Raw genomic sequence first — 15,438 nt, 5'->3', positions numbered from 1 at the left:
ATTTATTGCAGGCAAAACCTAACTTACTCTTCATGTATCAGTTCATAGGGTCTCCCTTTGATCAGCTTTCTTTCAACTTTGTTTAGATTTTTTAAATATTTATTTTTTAGTTGTAATTGGACACAATACCTTTATTTTATTCATATATTTTTATGTGGTACTGAGGATCGAACCCAGGGTCTCGAATTTACCAGGCGAGCGCTCTACCTCTGAGCCACAATCTCAGCCCCTATATTTTTTTAAATAGTTCTTCTTTGTGCTTGCTGATTCCCTTTTAGATTGTAGATTCCTAAAGGGATCATGTCTTTTCATGTTGTCATCATAATGTAACATAATGTTTGTACCTATTAAACACGAATCATTCTGTGTCTTGTGGGTGAACGTTTTCTAGTATTCTTAACCCCTGGATTTATTTTATTTTATATACCTTAATTTTTCTATTTTCGCAGGTTCTAATTATTTATTTATACATTTTAACATCTTTAAGGTCTGTAGTTATATAATACCTTATCTTGTAGCATCATTATCATATCAAATACATTATTGCTTAAGTCAGGACTTTTGTAATTGGAAAGAACAGAGAACTACTCAAGCTAACTCAAAAGAAAGAGTGAGGGTAAGGTGGAGGTATTTTTAAGACACTGCAGTGATTCAATGGGAATCAGTGGGAATTCACTACAGGCAAGTCCCTGAACTGCAGTGGTTTTGTGGGAAATCCAGGCACAAGAAACCTCATGGGAAATGAGGTTGATACAAAGCAGCTTTTTGGTCTTGTCGTGTCCTGGTATCTTTCTATGCATGTGCTGTGGTCCTTTTCTCTCAGCTTCATCTGTTTTAATGAGTTTTGGTTGCAAGTCTCTGATCTTTTCACTCTTTGATGCCTCCTCCTCTCCCACCGCCACTTCCTTTTTCTTTCTGAAATTTCAGATCCTCTGGGTGCGATGGCACATGCCTGTAATCCTGTAATTCTAGTGGCTCAAGAGGCTGAGACAGGAGGATTGTGAGTTCAAAATCAGCTTCAGCAAAAAGCAAGATGCTATGCAACTCAGTGAGACTCTAAATAAAATACAAAATAGGGCTGGGGATGTGTTTCAGTGGTCGAGTGCCCCTGAGTTCAATCCCCAGTACAAAAAAAAAAAAAAAATTCAGATCCATAAAAGAGGACTCTAATTGACATACCTCATCTATTTGGCCCAAGACACATTTGTTCATTCATTCATCAAATATTTATGGAATACCCAATATGTGCCAGGTGCTCTTCTAGATAGCTGGGTAAGGGACAGGTAAAGCTTTCTGCTGTCAGGGATCTAACATACAGTTCACCCCAGGCAAGTCCATGAACTGCAATACTTAGATCAGGTATCATTTTTGGCAACAAACCTGCCTATGAGTGGCATCTGGTACCACTCACAGACACTGATGAGAGTGGAAAGTGAGAGTGGAAAGTCAGGGTCATGTGGTGGGAAACATGGCCACCTGCTCAATAATGGTGAGCAGGACAGGTTCCCCAAAAGGAGGATGGCAGGACTGGAAGAACTTTAGAACAATTTAAATTTGAATTTTCTGTTATTCATTTTCCTTTCTTTTCCCTATTTCCTAGGTATTTTATATATAGTTTTTAAAATGTTCTTTATATATATATATGTGTGTGTGTGTGTGTGTGTGTGTGTGTGTGTATGTATTTATATATATATATGTAACTTATTTTTTTATGTGGTGCTGAGGATCGAACCTAGTGCCTCACGCTTGCAAGGCAAGCGCTCAATCACTGAGCTACACCCCCAGCCCCTTAAATGTTCTTTTAATCTTACTTTCTTTGGTTCATTCAAGGACTACATGATATTTGAATGCATTCTTATATCTTGTAGTCTTGAAAGTAATTTGGACAGGCTTTGCCTTAAGAAAAAATCTAGAATTTGGGATGTTTTTCTAATGCCTAAAGAACATATCCCAAGGCAGAATGGATAATTTACTCTTAACTGGATTATACTGGCTTACTTTGCAAACACTGATGTTATTATTCCCATACATAGCTATAGTCGGGGGGAAAAGAAATAACTTTAGAAGCCTTTAGTAAGAAGCCCTAAGCTCCATTGAATTCCTTCTTTCTGCGTGATCCTACCTTTCTTTCTGGGATCATTCTATGTGCACGCACATACACTCTGTACTTATTCTCTTGTCCTTTAATAGCTCTGTCTCACTCTATTTTTGTTCATCTTTCTCTTCCTCCTACCTTTCCATTTTGTTCTCCCTCCTCTTCCCACAGCACCCAGGTCTATTTATCTCCTTTAATTAACTATGATATGAAACAGAAATTAATGTTTCATTACTGGTGCCACCACTTCATTGGGTTGAGATTATAAATGAGCATCCCATAACTAGATTTCCATTTGGTATTATGTCTATAAAATTCAGTTTGCTGCTAACAGGTGAGGAGTAATGGCTCAGCCATGGGCCCAAATTAGAAGGTTTCTTGCAGAAGTAAATAATGGCCCAGTGATGCCTTTTCACTTAAAATTCAATTAGTTGCTGAAATGTATAAATGCTTTATATAAAATTCATAATGATGATGACATGAATTTTTTATTAGGAAGTGATCACAATGCACAATAATGTCAAGAAAATCCAATTCCCTTCCACAGTCAAGAATCTCGCTCATTAGCTTTAGTATAATTAGTCAAATACCCTGCTTCACAATCTGTTTAAGATAGCCCAGGTTTCCTTGAGTTCACACAGATTAAAATTGCCAGAGTCAGAGGTCTGCAGTGGTGCCCTGGTTCCAGAAATATGGGAGTAACTTTTTATAAAGAAATTATTGTAGGTAGTTTTTACTCTGCTTTTAAACACTAAGTGGATCTGTAACTTTTAACTACAATGTACAGAAAGCAAGTATTCAGTTATTAACTAACTCTTCTTACTCCTTCTGACCTTATCTTTTTGGTCTCAGAATAAAGAGTGGAGGAGAAGGATGGGGGGACAAGAAACTGTATGATTTAGGCAGAATAAAATTCCTACAATGAACCTCTTTTAGTGAGTAGGCAATTCTACAACTGTTGACTAACTTCATCCCATTTCTCTCAACCTCATAATTAATTTTATACCTATATTTGCTTTCCATATATTATTGACACTTTCTAAACAGCTGTAGTAGAATTATATCTTTTTTTAAAAAAAAACTTGCATCTGAATGTGCTCTTAAAGTGATAGCAGACACTTTATTCTAAAATATTTTTTGTCACATGTTAAACTAACATGAAAATTTTCAAACAATTTATTCAATTTTTAACAAACATATATTGAGCCCTTACTAATGCTAGGCACTATGAATGCAGGTGACTAAAATTGTCAAAAACCTGTGCTCATGGAGTTTACATTCTAGAGGGGAAAGTAACATTTATGTAATATGGGAAGAGGTGAAGAGCTGAGGGGAAAAAAATAAGAGAACACCAATAAGGAGCCAGGATAGCAATATAAGATATAGTGGCAGGGCAGGCTGGGTCTTTTGAAATGGTTTAAAAGTTTCTATTTTTACATTTTTTTTAAAAAAGAGAAATGTCCATTTATAATCTTTCCACTACAAAAGGTAGAGTACTATTTTGAATTGCTTTTACTCTTAGATACTCTTGACTATTTTTGCATGGATTTGTCTTTTGCCAGAAAAAAAAAATCCTAAACCAGAGCCTAAGTCTTTCTGAAAGTCTGCAGCTGCATCAGCTCATCAACTTTATAGCAGCATTCTTTTACTTTCTGAATGGACTGACAATCTTGGGCCTCAGAAGACATGTGACCAGGAGTTGATAATCCCACAAAAGAAAGTGCCTAGAATATCTCAGATCAAAGCCATCAGAGTCAGACTAATGCAGAAAACTCTTGCACATATAACAGATAACAATACTAACCAACTTTAAATACTTGTGGAATTCTTTTCCCACATATGAAAACAGGTTTTTTTTTTTTTTTTTTTTAAGAGAGAGTGAGAGAGAGGGGGACAGAGAGAGAGAGAGAATTTTAACATTTATTTATTTTTTCTTAGTTCTTGGCGGACACAACATCTTTATTGGTATGTGGTGCTGAGGATCGAACCCGGGCCGCACGCATGCTAGGCGAGCGCGCTACCGCTTGAGCCACATCCCCAGCCCCCATGAAAACAGGTTTAGATTCTGTTTGAGTGGCTTTGCCTGCCTTCTCTTGAGCATCTTCTTACCAGGCAAATAATCACAGGGTACCATTTCAGATTCTAGTCAGCCAATCCAGTGGTAATTAACACTTGCTATGCATGGACATCATCTTCTAAAATCACTGATGTCTGGGCCCTAATTCCAGGCAGCCAAGAATCTCCGGGGTGGGGTCACTGGCATCAGTACATTTTTCCTGCCATCATGCTTAATTTTCTTCTTCCTTCTTGCATTCCTTTTTTCCTTCTTTTGTCATTCATTTCTTCACATATGCTTCACACATAATTTTAAATAAACATAACCCATCATAATCTACATTATATTTTTTTCAATGTTCCAATGATACAAGACACTCAATGCACAGCTTGAGCTAAGAAGCTCTGCACTTAGCCTACCAGCCCCTGGCAACCTCCCACCCAGCCCCTCTGAGGGTCTCCTAAAGTAATTAATAGAGGTAATAGTGGTTTATTACCTCTGTAGACAGCAGCTTTTGTTTTACTCTTCTATTCTTTCACCCACATTTCTCCTTTTCCTTTACTTCTTATCCCCTTCTTGTCTGCTTCTGCCTGAGGCCTGCCGACAGTACCTGCTAAGGTTGTTTAGCCCTATTAATGGCCAGCTTTGGGCTAGGTTTTCAGCCTCTGATGCAAAACAGATCTAGTTACCTGTAGATTGCCCATTCATCACATCTGCGGCTGCTTCTGTGGCTCTCTAGGGCCTCTCCATACCCTGCCAGGTGGCTGCGCTCCATAGCTTGTGCTATACTTGGGGTCAGCCCCAGGGTAGTCTGCTTTGGCCCTCAGAATGGCCCTTGGAGTTCCTGTCTAATGCATACTGTCATGGCTCCTGAGTATGCTATTGGTTCAGCATATAAGACAATTCATCAAAATAAAACTCTAATGATGTACAAAAAGAAAAAAAAAGACAACTCATCATCTGATCCTTTCCTCTTTCCCCCTCACTTCCCATTATCACCCCCATATACATTCAACTACTGTATGTGAGCTATCATATTTCCCTAGATAAAGCCTTTTTCCAATCTGGAAGATTTCTTGTTCATTCTTCAGTACCCTAACTCAACAACTGTTGCTCCCTAAGAAGTTTCCTCTAACCCCATGACAGTACAGGGCTGCTCATGCTGTATTTATGTGCTCTTGTTCCTTGTTCCTCCTCTAGACCCAAGGAGGAAGCTGGGTCTTTACTTTGCATATCTTAAAATAGGTAAATACCATCTTAGAAAATGTTGAATGAAAGAAAGAGTGAATAAACCTACAGAATGTAGGTGGCCGAGTGCAGTTTAGCTTGCAGCCCACTTCTGGCATGATACCTGTTTTTGTCACTAAAGTTTTATTGACACACAACTGCACCCATTTTTTTGTGGTCTTTTCGTGGTTGCTTTAGTGCTACAAAGGCAGAGTTCAGTAGTTGCAACAGAGACTATGTATCACACAAAGATGAAAATATTTACTAACTGACCCTTTGCAGGAAAAGCTTGCTGAAACCTGACCCAAAAGAAAATGGTTGTCGGGCATAGTAGTGCAGGCCTATAATCCTAGCTACTTTGAGGATAAGGCAGGAGGATTGCAAGTTCCAGGTCAGCTGGGCAATTTGGCAATACCCCATCTAAAATTTAGAAAACAAAAAGGATTTGGGATGTAGATAGCTCAGTGGTAAGGTACCCCTGGGTTTGATTCTCAATACCCCCACCCTGCAAAAAATTCAGTAAGGGCTGGGGTTTGGCTCAGAGTAGAGTGCTCACCTAGCACGTGTGAGGCCCTGGGTTCGGTCCTTAGCACCACATAAAAATAAATAAATAAAAGTATTGTGTCCAACTACAACTAGAAAATAAATATTAAAAAAAAAAGTCAGCAAACATATCCAGTAAAAAGATAATGCAGGCCATATGGGTAATTGGAAATTTGCTAGTGGCCACATTTAAAAAGGAAAAGAAACAGATAAAAATTATTTTAGTAACATTTAGTAATGTTTTAACCCAATGCATACAAAATGTTGTTCTAATGTATAATTAATAAACAAATTCTGTAATGAGCTAATTTACATTCTTTTTGTGGTATGAAGTCTGAAATCTTATGAGTATTTTACACTAGCATGACATGATAATTTGGTCAAGGTACAATTCAAGTGCTGTATAGCTACATGTGTGCTAGTTACCTGACTGGGCAATTCTAGTTGAAAGAATTGGTCCAGAGAGGTTAAGAGTTGAATCTAAAGTCACACAATTAGTGAACGAATCAGGTTCTTTATGCCTTGCTAAGCTTTCGGGTTTTTTTTTTTTTAAAGAAATAATAAGAAGATCTGGTTTCCAATTCTATACGAGCATGAATAAGTAGTATGACTCCAGGATATTTCTTAACTTTTCAGGATTTCATCTCCTCTCTCCTCACCTCTAGAATGAAAGTATGTTGATTTGTAAACCAGGACATGCTGTAGTTATTTTGCCTGAGAATTCTATTCCTAAGAATCTATGCATAAACAGATCATGTTGGCTTTCATCATAATTTGAGGAAAGATCTTAGAGGCCAGAATCTCAGATAGTCAATTTATTCAAATCTGTATTTAGTGATCAGGACTAAGTCATAAAGCCAGATACATTGGCACAGAACTCTCAGAACATCACCATTACATTCACAGAGACTTTGGAGATGATCTGAGAAGACTATTGATGAGCAGTGAAAGAGCAAAGAAGGAGCTGGTGTTAGAGCCCATCTAGGGCAACAGAATGGCTTTCTCTCTGTTAAAACATCACCAAGATCTGTTACTGGCAACAGGAAGACAGGGCAGTGAGAGGGAACGGAGCTGGCATAATACCTATGGGAAATTAGGAGACAGAGAACTGTGACCATGATTAGATAATCAAATTTTATTTTGTAAACAGAAAATGTTGTAATAGAATCAATAGCTTTATTAAATTTGTAATGCAAATCACAGAAGAAACATAACAATGAAGGAAAAGGCACAAAAATGGAGGTAGGCAGGCACCCAAAAGAGATGCACTTTTTAAAAAAGTTTGCCTAAGATTGATTGTGTTCACTTTCAAACCCATTCACCCCCTACTTCTTCCTCATAACTGAGAAAGAGTGCTTTCCTTCAGGGAGTGAAGAATATTGTATGTAGTACAAGGGAAAGGTATGAGCTTTGAAGTCAGACCTTGGTAGGAGCCCCAGATCTTCCTATAAAAATTATAGGGCTCCAAGTTTGTGCCTTAGTTTCCTCCTCTGTGAAATGTGCACAATAATAGTATTTAGTACCTGTGATAAAGATTAAATGAGGGGCTGGGGATGTGGCTCAAGCGGTAGCGCGCTTGCCTGGCATGCGTGTGGCCCGGGTTCGATCCTCAGCACCACATACCAACAAAGATGTTGTGTCTGCCGAGAACTAAAAAATAAATATTAAAAATTCTCTCTCTCTCTCTCTCTCTCCTCTGTCACTCTCTCTTTAAAAAAAAAAAGAAAAAAAAGATTAAATGAGGCAATATATGAAACATTCTTAGGGTATCGCATATTAAGTTTTAAATCTTAGAATTAATTATTCCTGTCCTGAAGATACCATTCAAGAAGCAGGAGAACTGCCAGGGTGCTATGCCCACATCTGGTCATGGGTACCTCAGAACTGGTCTTCCGTGTTTATGGTGTTTATGGAAAAATTGGTGATATAAATTAAATTGTACACAGGTAAATTAGTGCCACCAAAGCCTTTACGTTAATAATGCTTCAAGATCAGTGGCTGGGCAGCTGGACAAGATGCTTATGTCTCTTAGGGAATGCTGCCACATATTTTGCTTTTGTTACTTAACTGGTACATTCTTCAGAATTCTAAAAATAAGTTTTGCTTCTTTATGGCAGTATTTCATTTTAATCAGCTTGTGCATTTCTAACTGACTTTAGAATGGTTTTGTTTATCTTCCATCTTTCTAGAAAAAAAATAACAAAAGAGTTTAACTGGTTTCAGGTTTACATCCCTTGTGGGAAAAATTGCCTGCCGGTACCCAGTGACTTTAAAATAATTCTCACTCATTTGTCCACACAGCAGAGAAGTGTTGGTGCTATGTGCTCTGGATATGGTTTGTCTCCCAGAGGCTCATGAGCTGGAAGTTTGGTCCCCAATGAGGCAGTGTGACGAGGCAGCAGAAGAAGGGAGGTCACAGAAATTCTGCCTTCATGAATGGACTAATGCTTTCTCACATGAGTGAGTCAGATCTTATGGGATCAGTTCCCATGAGAATATCTTGTTATTAAAGAATATGCCTGGCCCTTCCTTGATCTCTTTGCACATACTCCTGTTTCCTAATGCCATCTACTGTGTCATGATGCAGCCAGAAATCCCTCACCAAAGCCCGACCTGATGGAGCTGCCAATCTCAGAGTTTTAGCCTGCGATACTGTGAGTTAAATCATCTTCTTTTCTTCATAAAGTACCTAGTCTTAGGTACTTTGGTATAGCAACATATAGATCATGATAAGAGAAATGGGTTATCTCCTATCTATCTCACCATATTTGGATTCACTAGCCAGAGACCAAAGTGACAGCCCTTAGGTTTCTTCCTGGAACATTTCCAAAGGAAAACTCAGCTCCTTAGATAGATCAGGTTTATTCTGAACCAAACATCATAGTTGAACTGTGAGACAAACATTTTTTTTTCTGTAACTTAACAGTATTTAAAAGAAATATACAATAATAGTAACACCTAACATTTATACAATATACATTATACCATGTTGTAATTAGCATACTACAGTGATGCAGCCACATTTATATTTATAGCAACTCAATTCACAATAGCTAAGCTATGGAGCCAACCTAGGTGGCCTTCAACAGATGAATGGATAAAAAAATATATAGACAATGGAGTAGTACTCAGCCATAAAGAAGAATGAAATTATGGCATTTGCCATAAATGGATGGAACTGGAGCCTATCATGCTAAGTCAAATAAGCCAATCCTCCAAAACCAAAGGTCAAATGTTCTCTCTGATATATGGATGCTAACACAAAATGGGGTGGTTGAGAGAATAGAAATTCATTAGAATAGAGAAAGGGGAATGAAGGGAAGGGAGTGGAGATGGGAATAGGAAAGACAAAATGAATCAGACATAACTTTCCTATGTTCATACATGAATACATGACCAGTAAAACCCCACATTATGTACAACCATAAGAACAGGATCCTAATTAGAATAAGTTATACTCTACGTATAGATAATATATCAAAATACACTCTATTGTCATAAAAAGAACAAATAAATAAGATTAAATGAGTTATAAAAGTAAAACAGAATACTGGTGCCTACTGTGTTAGCATCTGTGTATCAGAGAGAACATTTGGCCTTTGGTTTTGGGGGATTGGTTTATTTCACTTATAGGCTCCAGTTCCATCCATTTACCAGCAAATGCCATAATTTCATTCTTCTTTATGGCTGAGTACTACTCCATTGTCTATATATATATATATATATATATATATATATATATATTTTTTTTTTTACCCATTCATCTGTTGAAGGACACCTAGGTTGGTTTCAAAGCTTAGCTATTGGGAATTGAGCTGCTATAAACATCAATGTGGCCGCAGCACTATAATAGGCTGATTTTAAGTTGTATGGGTATATACTGAGGAGTAGGATAACTGGGTCAAATGGTGATTTCATTCCAAGTTTTCTGAGGAATCTCCATACTGCTTTCCAGAGTGGATGCATCACTTTGCAGTCCCACCAGCAATGTATGAGAGTACCCTTTCCCCCACATCCTCACCAATATTTATTGTTACTTGTATTCTTGATTGTTGCCATTCTGACTAGAGTGAGATGAAATCTCAGTTACTTAGTTTTAATTTGCATTCTTCTAATTGCTAGAGATATTGAACATTTTTTCATATATTTGTCGACCATTTATATTTCTTCTTTTGTGATGTGCCTGTTCAGTTCCTTTGCTCATTTATTGATTGGGTTATTTGGTTTTTTGGTGCTAATTTTTTTGAGCTCTTTGTATATCCTGGAGATTAATGCTGTATCTGAGGTGCAGGTGGTAAAGATTTTCTCCCAATCTATAGGCTCTCTGTTCATGTTCTTGATCATTTCCTTTGCTGTGAAGCAGCTTTTTAGTTTGATACCATACTATAATTGATTCTTGATTTTAATTCTTGCACTTTAGGAGTCTTGTTGAGGAAGTCATTTCCTAAGCTGACATGATAGAGAATTGGGCCTACATTTTCTTCTAGTAGGCACAGAATCTCTGGTCTAATGCCTAGGTCCTTAATCCACTTTTGTGTTGAGTTTTGTGCAGGGTGAGAGGGGTTCAATTTCATTCTATACATATGGATTTCCAGTTTTCCCAGCACCATTTGTTGAAAACATTTTCTCCAATGTATGTTTATGGCACCTTTGTCTAATATGAGATAACTGTGTTTATGTGGGTTTGTCTTTATGTCTTCTATTCTGTTCCATTGGTCTTCATGTCTGTTTTAGTGCTAATCCCATGCTGGTTTTTTTTTCTCCTATAGCTCTATAGTATAATTTAAGGTATGGTATGATGATACTTCCTGCTTCGCTTTTCTTGCTAAGGCTTGCCTTGGTTATTCTGGGCCTCTTATTTTTCCAAATGAATTTCATGACTGCTTTTACCATTTCCATGAAGAACATCATTGGAATTTTGATGGGAATAGCACTGAATCTTTATAGCACTTTCGGTAGTATGACTATTTTGACAATATTAATTCTCCCTTCCAATAATATTTGAGATCTTTCCATCTTTTAATGTCTTCTTCAATTTCTTTCTTTCATGTTCCGTAGTTTTGATTATGGTGATTCTTCACCGCTTTTGTTAGGTTGATTCCCAAATATTTTATTTCATTTCTTGAGGCTACTGTGAATGGTCTAGTTTTCCTAATTTCTCTTTCAATTGATTCATCATTGGTATATAGGAATGCAATTGATTTGGCATTAATTTAATATCCTGCTACTGTGCTGAATTCATTTGTGTAGCTCATTTAAACTTAACCCCCCATATGAAGTATGTACTGCTATTATTATAATTCTTATTTTACAGAAAAGGAAACCAAAGGACAAAGAAGTTAAGTAACAAGCCCAAGATTATAGAATGAGTAGCAGAGCCTGAGAGCAGATCAGGTCGTCTGGGACCAGAGTCTGTGTTCTTATCTCCCTGTGCCACTGTCTTCAAGTTAAGAAGTACCTTTTAATTTCTGACCATTTTTATGAAAATATAAATATATAGAATTAAAAGTCTATCTAAGTCTCTGCGGGGGTGGAGGGTTCATACCTATAATCCTACCAGCTTGGGAGGTTGAGACAGGAGGATCATGAGTTCAAAACCAGCCTCATCTTAGTGAGGCACTAAGCAACTCAAGGACACCCTATCTCTAAATAAAATACAAAATAGGGCTAGGGATGTGGCTCAGTGGTCAAGAGCCCCTGAGTTCAAACCCAGTACACCCCCCCAAAAAAGCATCTTATTAATCAAAATTACTTATGATAACTGATTTTGAGAGTAAAGTGCTATAGTTTGATCTGGAGTGTCTCCCAAAGGACCATAATATGTTCAAAGCTTGGCCTCCAGCCCATGGCTGGAGGTGTGGCCTAGTGAAAGGAAGTTCTATCATTGGGGCATGCACCTCCTCTATAACATACTCTCACAGCCACAGGACTGTGAGAGTCCAAGCAACCATGGACTGAAATTATAAACCAAATAAATATTTTTTCTGTAAACGTTGCTTACCTCAGGTTTTTTTTTGTTATAGCAATGGAAAACGAACTAACAAAAAAGACATTATGGACTCCTCAAGACTTTTAATGTTACTTATTTGAAAAAATTCTTATAGAATTATATTTTTTTGTGAATAATGAGAAAAATGAGAAGGAGCACTCCTCTGTGCCCTCATCTTCATGTTGAATTACAGTCTTCCCTCAAAACTCAGTGTGTATGTGTCACCTATGATATAAAGTCTTCCAGATCTATTCTGGAGTTAGTTACTTCTTTTGCCACTGCTACAGCTTATACATATGTCTATAATTGCACTCATTACATTATGTTATAATTATTTGTGTATCTCCTTTATGACCCCCTACTATGAAATAAGAATGCCTGAGGACATTTTATTCATGTATGCATTTCTGCAATAAAGCCAACCAACAACAAATGCTTATAGAGCTGTATTTGAGGTAAAATGCTTACATTTATGTTTTTTAATTTAAAGTGCTTTACTATAGCTGGTCAGGCAGACTTAACACGAGAGAAAGTTTTTTTATTTGAAATACAGAAGTTGCAAAAATTATGGAGTGACAGCTGTATTCATTCTAAAGAACTGTAATCTTTACAGGATTAAGTATTTATAATGCATTCTTTAACATTAATAACTGTGAGAGTACTTATATTAATTAATTAATCATTCATCCTAAATTTTTTAATGTATGTTTTTAAGAGTTATATGGAATATGGTTCAATTTTTTTGGCGGGGTGTGGTGCTTGGAATTGAACCTAGAATCCAGGGGTCTCATGGATGCCAAGCAAGTGCTCTACCACTGAGCCACATCCCCAGGGCCTATATCTTGTGTATTATGATAATAAACTGTATACTTGCTTCTGATTTTCTATATTCTGTCACTTCTCATTATGATTTCTTTTCCAAAGAAACTTTTTCTTTGGAAAAGAAATCATAATATTATGAATAATATAAAACGAACATATACACAAACACTAGATTTTAGCTGAAGAAATAAGAAGCACATCTGTGTATGGTGGTGCATACCTGTAATCCCAGCAGCTTGGGAGACTGAGGCAAGAGGATCAAAAGTTCAAGGCAAGCCTCAGCAACTTTGTGAGGCCTTAAGCAACTTAGTGAGACCTTGTTTCAAAAAAACAAATTAAAAGAGCTGGGACATAGCTCAATGGTAAAGTGTCCCTGGATTAAACTCCCAGTAATAAAACAGAAAGAAAAAAAAGGAGTCCAGCTCTGCAGCTCAATTATACATATAGAAGCAAATGCACTTAGATAACAACTAAAATATCACCATTTAAACACCATTTTTACAATAATAACAACAATTAGTTTCTTTCATTAAAATTAGTTGAAAACTATCTGATAAAGTTCTAATGTCTGGTAATTCACCCGTAAGTCAATATTATCAGCCAATGTTTAAAAATTCCACTTATGTAATTTCTGCCATTAAACATTTATTTAGTCTGAATTAAAGTAAAACTTAACCTTATACTACTTTTAACTGGTTTCTTTATTATAAGAGTTCTTTTTTTTAAAGAGCTCTTTTCATTTAAAATATGTTTGTATTAAGATGATTCGGAATTTATTTTACCTCTCTAAAATGATTAAATGTGGTTTCATATATTTATATTATAAACATATTGGTGTTCACAGTGTTTTTTTTTTTTAAAGAGAGAGTGAGAGAGGAGAGAGAGAGAGAGAATTTTTAATATTTATTTTTTAGTTCTCGGTGGACACAACATCTTTGTTGGTATGTGGTGCTGAGGATCGAACCCAGGCCGCACGCACGCCAGGCGAGCTTGAGCCACATCCCCAGCCCTTCACAGTGTTTTTATTATAAGTATTATGGATCTTGAATTTCAGGTTCCCTAGGGGGCTTTTAGGAACTTGTGATAAATATTTAATAGAGGATGCAAGCTTTCTTTTTTAATCTTTATTTTTCCAGAAGGGATATCATTTAATCCATCCATATTCGCTCTATATTCCTATAGCATAATGCCACGGGGGATGCAGTAGACTTATGGAACCCAACTTCCTATTTTCCAAAGTCTCTTTATTGTGCATGTTTCCCTATAATGGAGAATTATAGAGTTTGTTGAGCAAGCTAAAACAATTGGAAAGTCACAGGTTGCCAAAAGAATAATTTCTTCTTATGCTATATTTACAACTAGTTGTGAAGATTTGGTAATCTAGAATCAAAGTTTCTGAAAATATAGTATTAGATTTTTCTTTCATATACATTCTTTGAAATATTAAAAAATATTTTAAAAACCCTAATTTTCTGAAATCTCCTTTTTTGTTGTTATTGTTTGTTTTGTTCTGTTTTTGGAGGCAGAGAGTCTTGCTATATTGCCTAGATTGGCCTTGAACTCCTGAGCTCAAACAAATCTCCTGCCTCAGCCTCCTGAATAATTGGAACTATAGTCATATATAGTTTATCTTGATGTGTTTTTTTAACAATATTTATTTTATAGTTGGACACCATACCTTTATTTCACTAAATTATTTTTTACATGGTGCTGAGGATCAAACCCAGGTCCCGCACGTGCGAGTTGAGCACTCTACAGCTGAGTCACAACCCCAGCCCCTCTTGAGGTGTTTTTAAAAATTCTTTTATTAGCCAGGTGCAGTGGTACATGACTGCAATCCCAGTGACTCAGAAGGCTGAGACAGGACGATCCCAAACTCAAGACCAGCCTCAGCAACTGAGCAAGACCTTCAGCAACTGAGCAAGACCTTCAGCAACTGAGCAAGACCTTCAGCAACTTAGCAAGACCCTGTGTCAAAATAAAAAATGAAAAGGACTTTCCCAGTAACTCAGTGATAAAACACTCCGAGTTCAATTCTCAGTAATAAAATGAATAAATAAATATTCTAAATGTGTGGCTTGCTTTATTTTAAAACAATAGTGGGATATTTAAAAAATCACCCACAACCTCATCATTTCCCAAAATAACATTTCATTATTTTATGTTTTTGCCTAAGATTTCTTTTGCATGTAGCTAGATAGTGTTGTGTATATGCGTGTGTGCACGCAAGCCCAATCAGACATTTTAATAGGGGAGGAGGGAATGGATGAATGAAGGAAAATAGGTAAAGAAAAAGTAACAGTAACATTCATCTCTGAAATGGCCAAATTTTTTAATACCTCCTTCACAATCTACTGTCTTAATGTTTTGCTCCTAACAGCAAACAGCAAAGCTAACTTTGGTCATTACCAGTATTTCCTTTTGTGCAAGTCCACTCTGACCTTGTTCAATCTACGTTCAAGTGATTTTAGTTGATTTCTCTCTGGGGCTTAGAATGCATTCAATAAACGTGGATTTTTGATTTATTGGTCACAAACAAAAGCTAAGAATCTTACAAGGGGATAAAACACATCTTTGTTTCAGCTTATGTTAGGAGGAAGAGTTGTTTCCAGCCCCATAGAGACGCTGAACCTTATTTTGAACTTATTGCCTGGTGCTTCAGAGCAGTTTGATTAATATTTTGAGGCATGTTTTCAAGCCCAACAA

General features: G+C 36.8%; 1 long non-coding RNA gene across 1 annotated transcript in view; it reads left to right on the top strand.

Moving 5' to 3' along the window:
* LOC110598519 (uncharacterized) overlaps window positions 1-14,793 on the top strand; it is a 62,322-nt gene extending 47,529 nt beyond the window's left edge. The window contains exon 4 of the long non-coding RNA XR_013436881.1: window positions 14,544-14,793. This is a non-coding gene — a long non-coding RNA (uncharacterized LOC110598519). The remainder of the gene's footprint in view (window positions 1-14,543) is intronic.
* Window positions 14,794-15,438: the final 645 nt, after the last annotated feature.

The sequence above is a fragment of the Ictidomys tridecemlineatus genome, chromosome 1 (assembly GCF_052094955.1).
Source record: "Ictidomys tridecemlineatus isolate mIctTri1 chromosome 1, mIctTri1.hap1, whole genome shotgun sequence".
Lineage (NCBI taxonomy): Eukaryota > Metazoa > Chordata > Mammalia > Rodentia > Sciuridae > Ictidomys > Ictidomys tridecemlineatus.
Note: the sequence above shows the minus strand (reverse complement) of the source record. Positions and strands in the feature narration are given on the sequence as shown.